Source organism: Ammospiza caudacuta, chromosome 4 (assembly GCF_027887145.1).
Source record: "Ammospiza caudacuta isolate bAmmCau1 chromosome 4, bAmmCau1.pri, whole genome shotgun sequence".
Classification (NCBI taxonomy): Eukaryota; Metazoa; Chordata; class Aves; order Passeriformes; family Passerellidae; genus Ammospiza; species Ammospiza caudacuta.
Window position 1 is genome coordinate 22,950,213 of NC_080596.1, and position 13,688 is coordinate 22,963,900.

The following is a 13,688-nucleotide window of genomic DNA, read 5'->3' on the forward strand; positions in this document are numbered from 1 at the left end:
TCAAGATATTTAAAAGTTCTCTAACCTTTTGCCTTGTGTCTGTTAGAGAATAAGAAATTTTTTTATATCGGATTTGATTGACTGAGTGTGTTGATAGATGATGTTGTTGGAGGTTTATGTGACTATATGTGGATTGTATAATTTTGTGTTTTAACTATACTGTATATCTACTAACATATGTATTTTTATGTAGTGAGTAATACTGTAACATATGTTCATGTTTTAGTACTTTGGAGACAGTTCAAGTGAAAAGGAAACGGGATTTTATATATCCTGGATGTTTATTTTGACCTTTACATGTTCTTCAACAAACCTGAGAGGTTGCAGCTAGCGGGCAGAAGCAGTTGTGTGAGTGATGAACTGTCTTGTTTCCATATCTTACAATAATCAGAATTTGGTTTCCAGTGTATTGGTGTTATAGGCAATTATCCCGAGATCCTGTACTTGCTGATGTTGGCTGGACTTGTTTAAAGCCTGGCACACAGCCATTCCCACACTGCCCTTGGCTACAGAGCAGGGCCAGGGACTCGCTCCTGGGGCAGGACCAGCAGGGCACCAGTCTGCCTGTCGTGAATAACAGGCCAAGAGGTTTTTCCTCTCCATCCTCAGGGTGTCAGACAAGAGACCCAGTCTTCTGTTTCTCATCTGAGCTCCCAAGACCCCCAGCTCTAGGAGCTTGTCATCTCTGGTATTTCAATAGAGGAAACACAGATCAAGTGGGCTATGACAGCAGTAAACCTCTTTTCCTAGGTATTTTTTAATGGCAGTGATAAGGGTAAAGGGAGACCTCGACAAGAAAGTCACTTGCTCACTGAGACACATTAAAAGTATAAAACCACGGCAATCTTTGCTCCATATAAACCCTCAGGTTTTCCTTGCAGTCAGCAGTGCAACAGTTCCACTTTAGGGAAATTCTCTTGGAAATGGAATTTCTCTCTTGGAAATAAAGGAAGAAATGTCATTTCAATGCTTTCTCTGACTGCTGCCAGCTCCCTCTCTTGTCTTATACCCAGCATCTCAAAGCTTGTAGTTGTGCACAGAAATGTTTGATGCTATCAAGTCAACATCGCCAGGACGGGGGGTACACTAAAGTTATTGTTCTTCCTTATCCTTTATGAATAATCCATGATATCCTCCACCATGGTCCCTTAAATTTGTCATAAATTTCCTTTCCTTTTAGGCCTCCCCTTTTGATTTAACCCAATGCAGCATGTGCATGTGCACATACCTGTTTTGAGACAATGCAGGTTGAATAAATGGGTTAAATTCAGGTGTATGTAATGTTTGTTTTTTATATATGTAGATTCCATTGACTCCCTGAAGCCTTCAGAGTGGAATTTGATTGACGTTCCCTTTTACAGTCAATTGAGCTGTACTGGTATCCATTTGCAAAGTAAACAGCTGCTATTGTTATCTAGTTCAGGCTTTGGACAAACATTCTAGCACATAAATAATTTTTGATTAATTTTTTACTTTAGCTTTAACTTTTAATTAATGTCATCACATATTTTACAAGAAAGACAATGGCCTTAAAAAAACCCAAACCCAATAACAACATAATGAAACACTCAGTTATTGAACAAATTTCTATAAATGTTCAACTCAAACAAGTGTGATTTTTGACTCTCTTGTTCTGATTATTAATGACATTGCTAATGTTCTCCTGATACAGTATATTTTTGATTCTTCTAGCATGAAGGGAATATACAAGGCGATGTCTTGGCTAGCACAATGAGAAAGGGTTTATCACAAGAAAACAGGAGACCTGCTGTTCCTTCAAAGTTCAGATCAATCTGTTTAATCATTTGCTATACAGTGGAAGCTGTGATGCCGATTAATCAATTACTCATTGCACATATTCCTACCTGACATGGATATTCCTACCTGACTTGGATTTCCACAGCTGAATTCCCTAGAATAACTAAGGTTGGCACCACTTGGGGGACCATTCTCCTCCTGTGGAAATCATCTTCTCACATGCATTAGGAGCCGCAATTGAATAAGCACAGGAACATTTTTGCTTTTGGCCTAGAATTCTCTGTATTTCTACCACATATTAAAGAAGGATTAAAGCACTTCTTTACATCCTATAATTAAAATTAAGCTTGTTGACTGGTTTTCACTTAGTTTTGTGAGGCTTTTTTGCTTCATGCTGGTGTGCTTCATAGAAAAGGATTACAAATAGCAATGGAACTGTATATACAGCCCCCCCAGGAGGAGGGGCTGAGTGATGTACCTGTGTCTGAAAAAACCCTTCTGCTTCTGAATTTCTTGTAGGAAAGTTGCACTTCAACAGCTGGTTATTATATTTTTCAGGGTGGGTAGGAAGAAGCTGTCCCTACAAACATTAATTATATCATTGCAAATGGTATCCACCTTGTATCATATAGTAATGTAATCCCAAATGTTCTATTCTCAACCTGGCCTTAGGGAAACACAGAAAGCAGATGAGAAGTTGAAAAGTATTTTTTGTGACACAGTAGAAAAATTAAGGGAATAGATATCTGAAGTAATCCTTATTTCAATTGTCCTGTCCCCACCAACTGCATTTAATCTTTGATTATTTTGATTACTCCTTACCACTATGAGCAATCCAACTCTTCTTCTTTTGTTGAAGTTCTGCGTCTGCTTTGTGATCTGGAAGCTGTGCAAGTTGTTCTCTGCCAAAATACAGGAAACAAAAAACTGGATGAGGAAAGAAAGCAAATGCAGGCTTTCTTCTGACACTCTGCTCAAAATGGTACAGTACTATAGGCTTCTGTTCATGATAACAAATACAGAATTAGCAGAAATCAATGGAATTTATGATATTTGTTAATTATTTCCTTCTTCCATCCAAGGGGACTTCCTTTACAGATCTCAGTATCTAGTGTCATGAGAAAATCAAATATTTTCTTTCCCTATGCTACATTAAGGACTGCAATTCAAGCAGTACAAACCAAGAAAAAAACTCCCTTTCAGAGAACTTATCTGTAAAAGATTTCTTGAAGATACCAGCCTTTGGGGAGACTTGCTTTATCAGGTGCAGGTTATGATGCTCAGGAGCCATGATCCCTGGGCCCTGTGGGAAGGTGGGAAGCCCTCTCTACCTTTCTCAAAGGTTGTCCTTGACTGCTTTTTGGGCTTGCAGTCATGCTGTCCTCACGTCCTACTCACTGTGAGGAGAAAAGCTTCACAGTCTGCATTAAAAAAATGTGGTGCCCTATTAGTGTTACTATTTTCCCACCCATGCATCTCTTGTTTAATTTGCTGCAGGTAATCCAAAGATAATCCTGGGCTCGTGACAGCTCTTGTCTTCACCTGTCCAACCCCAGCCTCTTCTCTGAAACACATTCTGGACTCTGGTCTCAGTTTCCAGGGCAACCACAAAATCCTCTGTCTATCCTTCAGATCCATCATCTAGGTTCACATTGCTTCCAGGATCCCTTTGGGGAAGGACTTAAGGTCTGGTAAGTCCCCTGTGCTGCCTGGTCCTTGCAGTCTATGGGAAAGAGGATCATTCCTCAAAGCCTTGGGAAGCACCACTGCTGTGACAGAGGAATCTCTCACTGTGCCTGAGCACCAATGCACCATGATTTTTGTCACTAAGAAAGCAGAATCACCCATGGACTAAGCACAGAGATGACCCCAGTGACACCCCTGCAGTGTCAGTATTTGCTAAACCAAATCTGGCACTGTCGTCATGAAATACTCTTAAAGGACAAGAGAAAGCACAGCTAGCACTAAACCAGCAGTATGATATGCAGTATTATAAGGCTGAACAGCAAATACATCACTGAAGTCTTCCAGAGGTTCACAGCATTTTCAGCTTTTCTTTCTTTAATTCTTGTCTTTCCTAGCATGGGCGTGTTTTGCACTTGGGTCAAATTGATCCTGCCTGGAGGCTGGGCAGAACTCACTCACTCTGCCTGGGAGATGATGCTACAGTAGTAGAGAAATGAACAATTTCTTTGCTCCCTACCAGAGGGAAATACATATTTTCTCATGTGTTAATGTGCAACACATATTCTTAACCCAGAGAACATGGGTTAAGAATTGGACAGCTCTGGGAGAGTAATTTTGTGGAGAAACACTTCATCATAAATGTCAAAAATACTCTTACAGGAAGATAGCACAAAAAACCTCAATTAAAAAAATGCGTTGTCTCACAGGAGATGCTGAACAAGGAACTGGGATTACTATCAGTGAATATCCCCATCAGGACTTGCTCAGGTGGGTGGGTGTGAGAGCTGGTGGTCCCTGTTTCTGTTGCCTCATCCCCACTGGAAAGAATGTCAGCATGTCATGGCCAAGACCAGGACCATCCATGACTGCCTGTCATCATGTTGTCTTGCACACTGTCCACAGTTCTGATGTAGGGGAGAAAAAAAGCCCAGAATTTTTTTCATGAAGATATGAGTTGTTCTCAATACCAGAGCTATATGAGGTTTTTCATAAAGTAGAAGTGTGTAAGAGTAAAAATAAAACTAAAGGTTCCTGACTGAAAGCATCAGTGATGTGAGGTCCAGTCTTGCACTGGAAGGCAGGCTCCATGCTTGAGGTGCCCACCCATCCCCTCTATAGGAGTCAGCTTTGGCAGATGGGTAACCAAGAAACCAAAACAACACTCAAAGCATGCACCAAAGCTTGTAAGAAGTTACTTTGAAGCAGAAGTAATCGGGGACACTGTTAGAAAACAGGCAAGATTTGTTTTCCTCTGCAGGAGATGGCAGAAACAGCAGAGCTGTGTGATTTCCCAGTGCTCTCCCTGAGTGACAGCAACTGCAATTAATGGGCAGGATGCCTGTGTGGGTGACAGTGCTGTAGGGCTGGGGAGGAGGATGCTCCCACCTTTCAAACAATTCTTTGTAGGAACGGAGAGCGATTAAGTGTCTCACAGTGAAGGGAGCTAAGTGACGACAATGAGTATAGCTAGGAAGTTGTTTTTTCCAAAAAGAAAAGCAAGTTTTTACAACCAGTGACCTGGCATCAGGATTTTGAACTCTCTGCCTCTACGACCAATGACCTTTCCAAGATGATCATGGAGAAGAACATAGTAGTAGAGCTGGAGCTGAGGGCAGGTGGAGCATCCTTGGAGGTGAAAGGCACTGCCTGCAGGGGCTGGGGGAGGCTGTGGCACTGCACCACTCCCCTGCCACCACAGCAGGCTCTTCAAAAGCATCCGAGGTGGCTGAGACAGCTCTGCAGCCCTGGGTGATCTCAGAGTACAACCCACTCTTGAGGGCTACATTCACAGTCAGCCTCAGATGTGAATCTGTTTCAAAAGGATTAAAGATGTTAATTAATGTAATTATCCCTTTTAATGTAGGCAGACATAGATACAGACTCCTCTGAGCCAGAAATACTGTCATGGAAGGCGTATCTGTGCTCAGTGGTGGATTTTTGATGTAACATTCATGAACTTTCCCTTCCCAGCAACAAGACTCTCAGCGTGGTGACCACGCTCTCCACACCACAGGGCTCAGTGGTGAAAAGGCAGCAGGAATGTCTGAGACTCATCTCCTGGATATTATCATAAGCAAATGGCTTCTTTTGCCACTTCCTGGTGAAAACAATCCGTCCAGCAGATGTTAGGTGGAAGCTCTAGCAAGGAGACTGAAGGAAGAAAAACCTATTTTCTGCATTGGTCTCTCTAAACTTGTGTAGCTGGAGTATGTAGGTCACCAGAAGCTGAGCTTCCATAAAAGGAACAAAGCATTAGATAGAAGTATATAATTTTAAGGAAAAAAAATACTTATAAGTAGGTAGACCATAAGATCCTCCATCCTGGCTCAAAGCAAAGGTCAATCTATCTCCAGTCTTGTAGGGAATGTTGGCACACACAGAGGTTGCTTTAAGTGATAATTTCCACACTATGGCTTGCAATTTAGTTGAATTTGTCCTTCAGCTTTTTCAGGATGAGTACCATTTTTCTTAATAGAACACTTTTCATTTCCTCAAAATTAAAAAAAAAAAAAAAAAAAAAAGCTTCTCCTACAGATCCAGTTGGAGTCAGGTCCTTCAATTCATTTCTTCCAGAGTTCAGCTTTGGTTTGGGAGCCTGCGTGACTGACTCTACAAAGACAAGTTTCAAATAAAAATAATTCATGTAACATTTCTGAGAGTTTTATTGTCACCAAGAACTTTTCTTCTCTCAGATCTGGTATTCACCCCACTGACTTTCTGACAGACTTCCTGCTCCTGAAACATTTGAAAAAGGTTTTATCATTAACTTTTATTCCTTTAATGAGTTCCTTTAATAAGTTTCTCCTTACTAAATTGGCAGGCCTTCCTGAGGTTTAACATTTAACCTGTCAGGATTTATGTGCCTCTCCTTTTTGGGATGGGATTTGTCTTTACTGAGACCATTTTTACCCGTAGTGACCTTTCCTCTTCCAGTGGCAGACTGTGTACACCAACACCAGGTATAACATCCTCACCAGGGTGCCGTTCCCTCACCTCACCTGAAATTCTTCTCATCCCATGTGTCATTCAGAAAACTGAAAAACAGCCAAACACGTCTAGATTTTTTAAATTTAGTTTTATAATAATATAATAATGATAAAAAAATGCTCCAGGTTGGGATGTTGCATTCTGAGTTTCAGTGTAGAGGGAGTTTTTATGACTGAGCCCCCTAAAATATGATTTTATAATGGAAATGCTGACACAACCTTTATACAGCCCCAGCCATAATTTTAGATGATGGAAAATACCTTATTATAGAAAGCCAAGATAAGTAGATTTCTGCTATAAAGAGTGAGGAGAAGATGAGAAGTACACCTTTTAGCTAAGTGTTTTCATTCTTTGTTTTAATTTTGACCAAAGAACAAATCATATATCTAGAAGAGCAGGGTTTTATAGTCATACTTCATGTTTGTATAAAACTAAATTATGTTTTTAATCTTTCTAGCTACCTAAAGTAATTCTTCCAGGAATATCACTGTTTCCCAAGGCAAAAATCAGACTTATGCCTGCCATTGATAAATAGGCATTTTCAAAGGAATTTTATTAAAAAACTGGAGGATATCACTGGAAATACAAAGGAGTGTTTTCAAATAACACAGCACTCAGAGGAAAGTGTGTTAGAAGTAACAGACTGGATATAATTGAAACTGACCTCATAAAATCTACAATGTATTTTTGTGATGCTTCCCTTCAAGGTCATTTCAGGACAACTGAGGGTCTGGGAAGTAATGATACTTATCACCAAACAACACTCAGAGTTTATTTCAGCTATAGATCCAAAACTCTGGATATTTAGTTAATGGTTATGTGCAATATCAGAATCCCTTCAGTTGGAAAATCACCATAACAACAGAAAATATTAGAACAGGCTACTCTAGTGATTTTCTGTACTTCATTCTTATTTCAAAGTAGATTTTTTTTCTAAAAGCAATGTTTCAGTTAAATATTTCAGTTTATTTTCTTCTTTGTGTAATCTTTTATTTAAATTCATGAGGATAGGAGAGGCAAAAGGGAAATTTTTAGGCTTTTTACTAATGTAATGTACAAATTCAATTTCAGACCTTGGATTGCACGGTACTTCTACATTTACCAATATCTCAGTTTTGGGGTCTGTTCAAGAACACATTGAAAAAAATATCTCTTTTCACTTAAAACTATTCAGCTTTAAATGTATAAAATATTTTAATAGCAACCTATAAATTGATTTACTTGGTCAGATTTGTGCCTCAGTGACCTTTCCAAGACTGCAGCTTTTCATTGATATTTGAGAGCAGAACCAGCTGTGAAATATTGACTGTCCTTATCTTCCTGACACCACAGTTTCTGCCATCAGCTGGGTGGAATTCAAATCCTCTGCATCACAGAAGAGTCTGTGCTGCTGACCCAGCCTCCCCAGGCCGGGAGGTTTGCAGAGCATTTTGCCCTCTGCCTCCAAGGGTCTTGCTGAAATAAAGGAGGGACTTCCAACTTGAGGCAGCTGAGCATTGCTTGCCTTGGCCTGAGCAGGTCTTCCTCAAGTGCAGTGATAAGAAAACAGGCAGGCTTCAGAGAGGAAGAAATGGAGGCACAGAGAGGTTATGTCACTGCCACCAGACTGTGGTGCAGGAAATCTGTGGTGGGGCCAAGAATCGGAGTGAGGTGCTCGCCTTCTGCATCTCAACCACAAGACCTTTACTTTTTTCCTCACATTGATGTCACTGCCACAGCGGCTGGGGAAGAAAGAGTTGCACTGTGGCAATCAGCTGCTCTCTGGTGCACACTGCAGACCAAATACTTCTCCACAAATGTTCATCCTACCACTGAAAATTTAATTGAGGGCTGCGTGTGTTGACTGCAGCCATGATTATTTGCTTAAAGAAAGATACATAAAAGAAAATGTTTATTCAAATTAGAACAAACTATTTTCTTCTTTACATGAAATTTCATTTCTTAGGTGTTGAAGCAAACAGATAATAATACAAAACTAGGGTTTTTTTCTTGGTTTCAGCATACACTTTTCTTGTGGGTTGACACAAGCCCTTAAAAGGCTGGCACAACAAGCCCTTAAAAACATCTTCCCCACACTCCTCCCTCCTTCCCAGCTCTACCTCCAGGAGGCAGGGAATGGAGGTCATGATCTGGTTGTGGTCTGGGGAAACCTGAGGCTTTTCTCACTGCTCAGGGATAGGAATCCTTCCCCTGCTGCACCATGGGGTCCCTTTCAGGGGAGACAGTGCTCCATGAACTTCTCCAGTGAGAGTCCATCTCACAAGAAACAGCTCTCTGCAAATGGCTGCAACTTGGGTCCCTCCCACAGACAACAGTCCGCCCAAAACTGCTTAGCCATGTGTCATTCTTCCACGAGATGCAATCCTCCAAGGACAGGCTGCTCCAGCCTGGGAGCAGGGCCCTCTCTACCACCAGACACAGCCTCCTCCAAGCTCTCCCACTCTGGTGTGGGCACCTCCCCCACGAGATCCTCAACATTCCCTGTGGATCCCCCTGGGCTGCAGGGGCACAGCTGCCTCACCATGGTCTCACCATGGCCTGCAGGGGAATCTTGCAGGTGCCCAGAGCACCTCCTGCCCTTCCTTCTCCCCTGACCTTGGTGTCTCCTTGTTCTCAGCCCACTCTTCTCTGACTGGAGTTACAACTGCCCCATGACCTTTCTTTTGAATTCTTCTTAAAAGAGTTATCACAGAGGTGTTACCACCACCTCTAATTTGCCCAGCCTTGGCCAGCAGCATGCCATCTTCAGAGTAATCAGGGACTGACTCTGCTGGACATGCTGGAAGCTTCTGGCAACTTCTCACAGAAGCCATGTCTTACAGTACCAAAAACCAGGCCATGCAAAGCTAATACAACATTCAAATGCTAATTTATTGTCTCTCTGATTTTTGAGTTAATCATAAAACATTCTCACAAGGAGCAAATGCTCCTGTACAGAAGGATGCTGCAGTTACAGCGGAGCCCATGCCCAGGGCTGGTGGTGCTGAAGATGCACACCTGACTCTGGTCCCCCCTGAGAGTGTGGCACCATCAGCACTCCCTGGCTGCTCTGCTGCCTGCCAGCACTCCTGTGGGGCTGGGAGAGCAGCACTGGGGCAAGCTGGAGTCTGTGACAATGACTGAAACCTGCAAGGGCCATCAGAGGTGAAATTACTTTGAAGCAGTGTAAGTTGGGGTGAAGCTCTAAAGCTGATGAATTCCTTTTGGGCAGCTCTGCGTGAAATTCTGTGTGAGGTCATGAAAACTGACTATACATTTTTATTCAGCTGAAACAGAGAGAGCTGTCAGGTTGCTGCTCCTGAAACATCCAGGTGTGAAGGGAGAGCTGCTGCCAAAGTGTTTACAAAGAGCACCAAAAAAAGGAGTAATTATGAAAAGCAGTTAAAAATCCTTTGAGGGTTGCACCCCTCATGAAAAAAGTAAGAACCTAGGTTCATATGAACACTGAAACATTTGCTTATACTTTGAGATTCTAAAAAAAATGTACAGTTGGCTGACACTGCATATCCAAGGAAGTGTTATCCAAAACAAATTACGGAGAAAGGTGAAACTGTTAAAAGCTGGGTATGTGCTAATTGTGCCGGTTTTGCAGAATGCAGTCTATCGATATTTCTGATAAAACTAGATTACTTTTCTACCAATGAACAGGCATTTATTTGCTGAACCAACAGACCAAGGAATTATAGTGGCCTGTTAGACACAGCCCCGCTCCGCTGAGGCTGCGCGCTCCTCTGGATAGTTAGGGTTGGGGTTGGGGTTAGGGTTAGGTTAGCATGTCACTCTGCTTTTAGGAGAGAAACTCACCTTTCTCTGACACTCACAGAGAGGAGTGAATAGAATGGGTTCTAGTAAAACTACTGCCTCCTGTCTGAGTCAAATGTGGTGGTCAGCTTGCTCTGGACGAGGTATAGACTTTCTCTAAGTAACGTCACAGAGGCACTTGTCACATTGAGCAGGGCCAGTGGAAGAAAACAATGTTTTCCCTTTTGCATCTTCATATATTCTCACATTTCATGACAAAATACAATGATTTTTATTGTAGGAGATGGAATCAACTTCAGAAAGATTTGGACTCTAATGGTGCCTATCGTGAAATTCAAGAAGCTGTTTTAGTTTTAAATTGAATGATAATTTTTATTAATTGTATTGATGTTTTGAAAAAATTGCTTAAGCAATCCTTCCAATTCTAAAAAAGTGTGCAAAAGTCTTTTCTAGTTTTGCAGAAATGAAGTATACTTCATGACTGTCCTCCTAGAAGCAGTATGGAAAGTTTCCAAACTTTTGAGTTGCATTAGGTTAAGGTTATTTACTTGGGGCAAAGAACTATGTATGGCCTCCATGTAAACTGCATAGCTGTGCTGCTCAAATATTCAATCATCTTTATTGTCCATAATGTACATAGTTATTAAAATTAATTTTTTTTAAGAACAGAGGCTTTTTTTCAGTCTGGAAGATTTTGATTCTGAAGGAATTGTGGTGAATGTAGTACAGGATGAAAGCCTGTACAAACTTCTTGTGTTGCTTAAACTTTTTCTAAGTAAGAAAACAAGAAACTTTAGGCAGAAATGGTTACAAATAATGCAGTTAACCTCTGGTCAACAGTATTTCAGTCCCTTGAAATGTGATCATAACAGTGGCATATTTTCTTTCTGTGTTACACAAAACTGCAGGTTAAATTATCCTTAAAACCATTAATAACATACATATAATTATTTTTTCTTAAGAAAAACAAAATAAAAGTTTTGTTCAGAGATGGGATAAAATGAAAATTTTATAGTCTTGGTGCTCTGCAAAACACAGCTAGGATTTGGGGCAGATTCTTGGATGCTGATGAGTGTATTCCAGGGCTGAAGTAGAAATTAGGCATTCAGTAGCTCCCAAGAACAGACTTGATCCTGAAGTCACTATTTATGCATCACTCTTATTCCAATCTGTGGGAGTTTTGCATGACTTAAGTGTCAGTCACTTTGACATTTAGCCCAGCTGGTTGAATGATCTACCATGACTATATGGCACATTTTAATCTGATTTTTCTTCTCCATACAGTATTTAATATTTTGCTTTTTTACCTGTCCTCTAGGTAGTTCGTGAATGCCAAAGGCATAATTTGACGCATCTGGATTAGAAAACAGCCTTGGAAGGAGTTTGCTGGCAAGGAATGGCTGGTAGGTGGGTAACAGCTGGAGGGGAATTCAGCTGGAAAAAGAGCCAGGGATTTCAGCTTTACCTCTGAGGTACATGTGAGCGCACCCAAGCTTGGCACCATTCAGCTCCCTGGCAGCACAAACAAGGACCAATACAGTGGGGTTTACCTTTGCTCAGAGAAATGTGTGGGCTCAACTGGAATACCCAGAACAAACCACATCAGTAGCACAAACTATAAGCTGAAGGAAGTGTTTCCTGTGAAATGCTGCTTGACAAATCCATACAGCTTCCTTTCTGAGAGGTGAACATAGCTTGCAAATCACAAGTGTGTTTACTATAAAATTTGTGATTTGCCTCATTACTTATCCTTTGGAGTTTTTTGTGTAGTTTTTTTGTTGTCGTTGTTGTTGTTGTATTTTTTGGTGGGGTTTTTTTTTTTGTTTTTTGTTTTTTTTTTTTGTTTTGTTTTGTTTGTTTTTGGGGTTTTTTTGTTTGTTTGTTTGTTTTGGTTTTGGTTTTTTTTGTCCCCTGGCAGGGGATTTCATTTTCTTAGTTGGTTTCAGACATCTTGTTTTATTTGGGCTCCACAGATCCTATGATATTGCAGATCATTGATGGGGTGAATGTAACCTACATGATGAAATATCTCAAAGGAAAATCTCATAATGCTTAGTGAAAAATGCCTCTTCAGCAAATACTCTTTTTTGTTTGCTGAGAACTTTCTCCACCTGAATGAGAATTAGCTAAAAACTTCTCAAATTTTCCTTCCCAGAAAATAGTTTCAGGTGCTTTCCCCATGCATATTCCTGTTGATTGATTGGAATATCTTGCTTTCACCTTCTTGCACTGGTTTTTCCTCTTATTCTACATTTCCATGGACATGTCTTTCTTGTCTCTGTTCTATGTGTATTTTCTTTGGCTTCAGCTTATTGTAGCATTTAAGAATATGTTTATCTTGGAGCACACATGCAGCCCTGTTTCTCTGTAGTGAGATTAATTATGTACTCAAGAACTTTGTTTAGCCAAAATTTTGCTTTCACTATGCTATTCTATTTAAGAACTGAAATGGTGTGGTAATTTTCATACAAGTTAAATCACCATCATATTTTTTTGCATTGGAGACGTGAGAATGTCATGGGGCAAGCTTGACAAGCAATAAAATGTCAAGTGTCAAAACATTGCAATTTGTTTTTGGATGTAGTCTACTTCTGTCAAATTTTGGGTAATATGTCCATAGGTGCTTAAAAAACAAAAAAAGGAAAATATTACTTAATATTACTTATAAAAAGAAAACATTGCAGGTGACCCAGAGAACTATTCAGGACTCTAATATAGACACTTCTTGTCATTTTCTACACCCTCTGTGTCCGACAGGTCTATGTAGAGCTGGCAGATGTGACAAAAGACCTACAGGTGACCCATTCAATAAAGCATCTTGCTGGGCAATTAAAATAGCAATAAACAAATGTGCTTAGGTATTTGCATTCCACCCCATATCTGTCTTTTAGCTCTCTAGAACATTTTTGTAATGGAAATTGTTCGGTTGGAGAAAATATCTAGCATCTTTATTTATTAGGATCATAAAACATAAGCAAGCACAAAAAAAAATTATAAAGACAGTCAAAAAACTCAACACAAAAGTAAGCATCATTTTGTTGTAAATATTTTTAAACATGCCTACACTGTTCTTTGGGCCCAAATTCATGATTTTGCACTCCAAATCAGTGAGTGCAAATTTTAAGTTATTCCCTTTGTAAATCACAGCTTTACCACCAGGTTTCTCTTGGACTGGTGAAACACTTTGGCCTCATGTGCTCAAGGGTACCTAAAAAGTGAAAATCCGAGCTCCTTAGTGTGTTCAGCCCCTCTTTCTTACTGGTATGTGATATAGCATGGGCTTAACAGACCTACAACCTTCTTGCTTTGTAGGAGTTGTGAATCATGTGAATCTGTCTTGAGACTTGAAATCAATCTACCCTCCAGCAGCCATCAGTGTGTTTTAGTGCTCAAGCTGAATATGTTTTTTGCAGAACAGCACTGACAAATACATAAAAGGGGATCAGATGTCATGGCAAAAATCCTGGTGTGCAAGCCCTGCAAGTCAGCGCAGC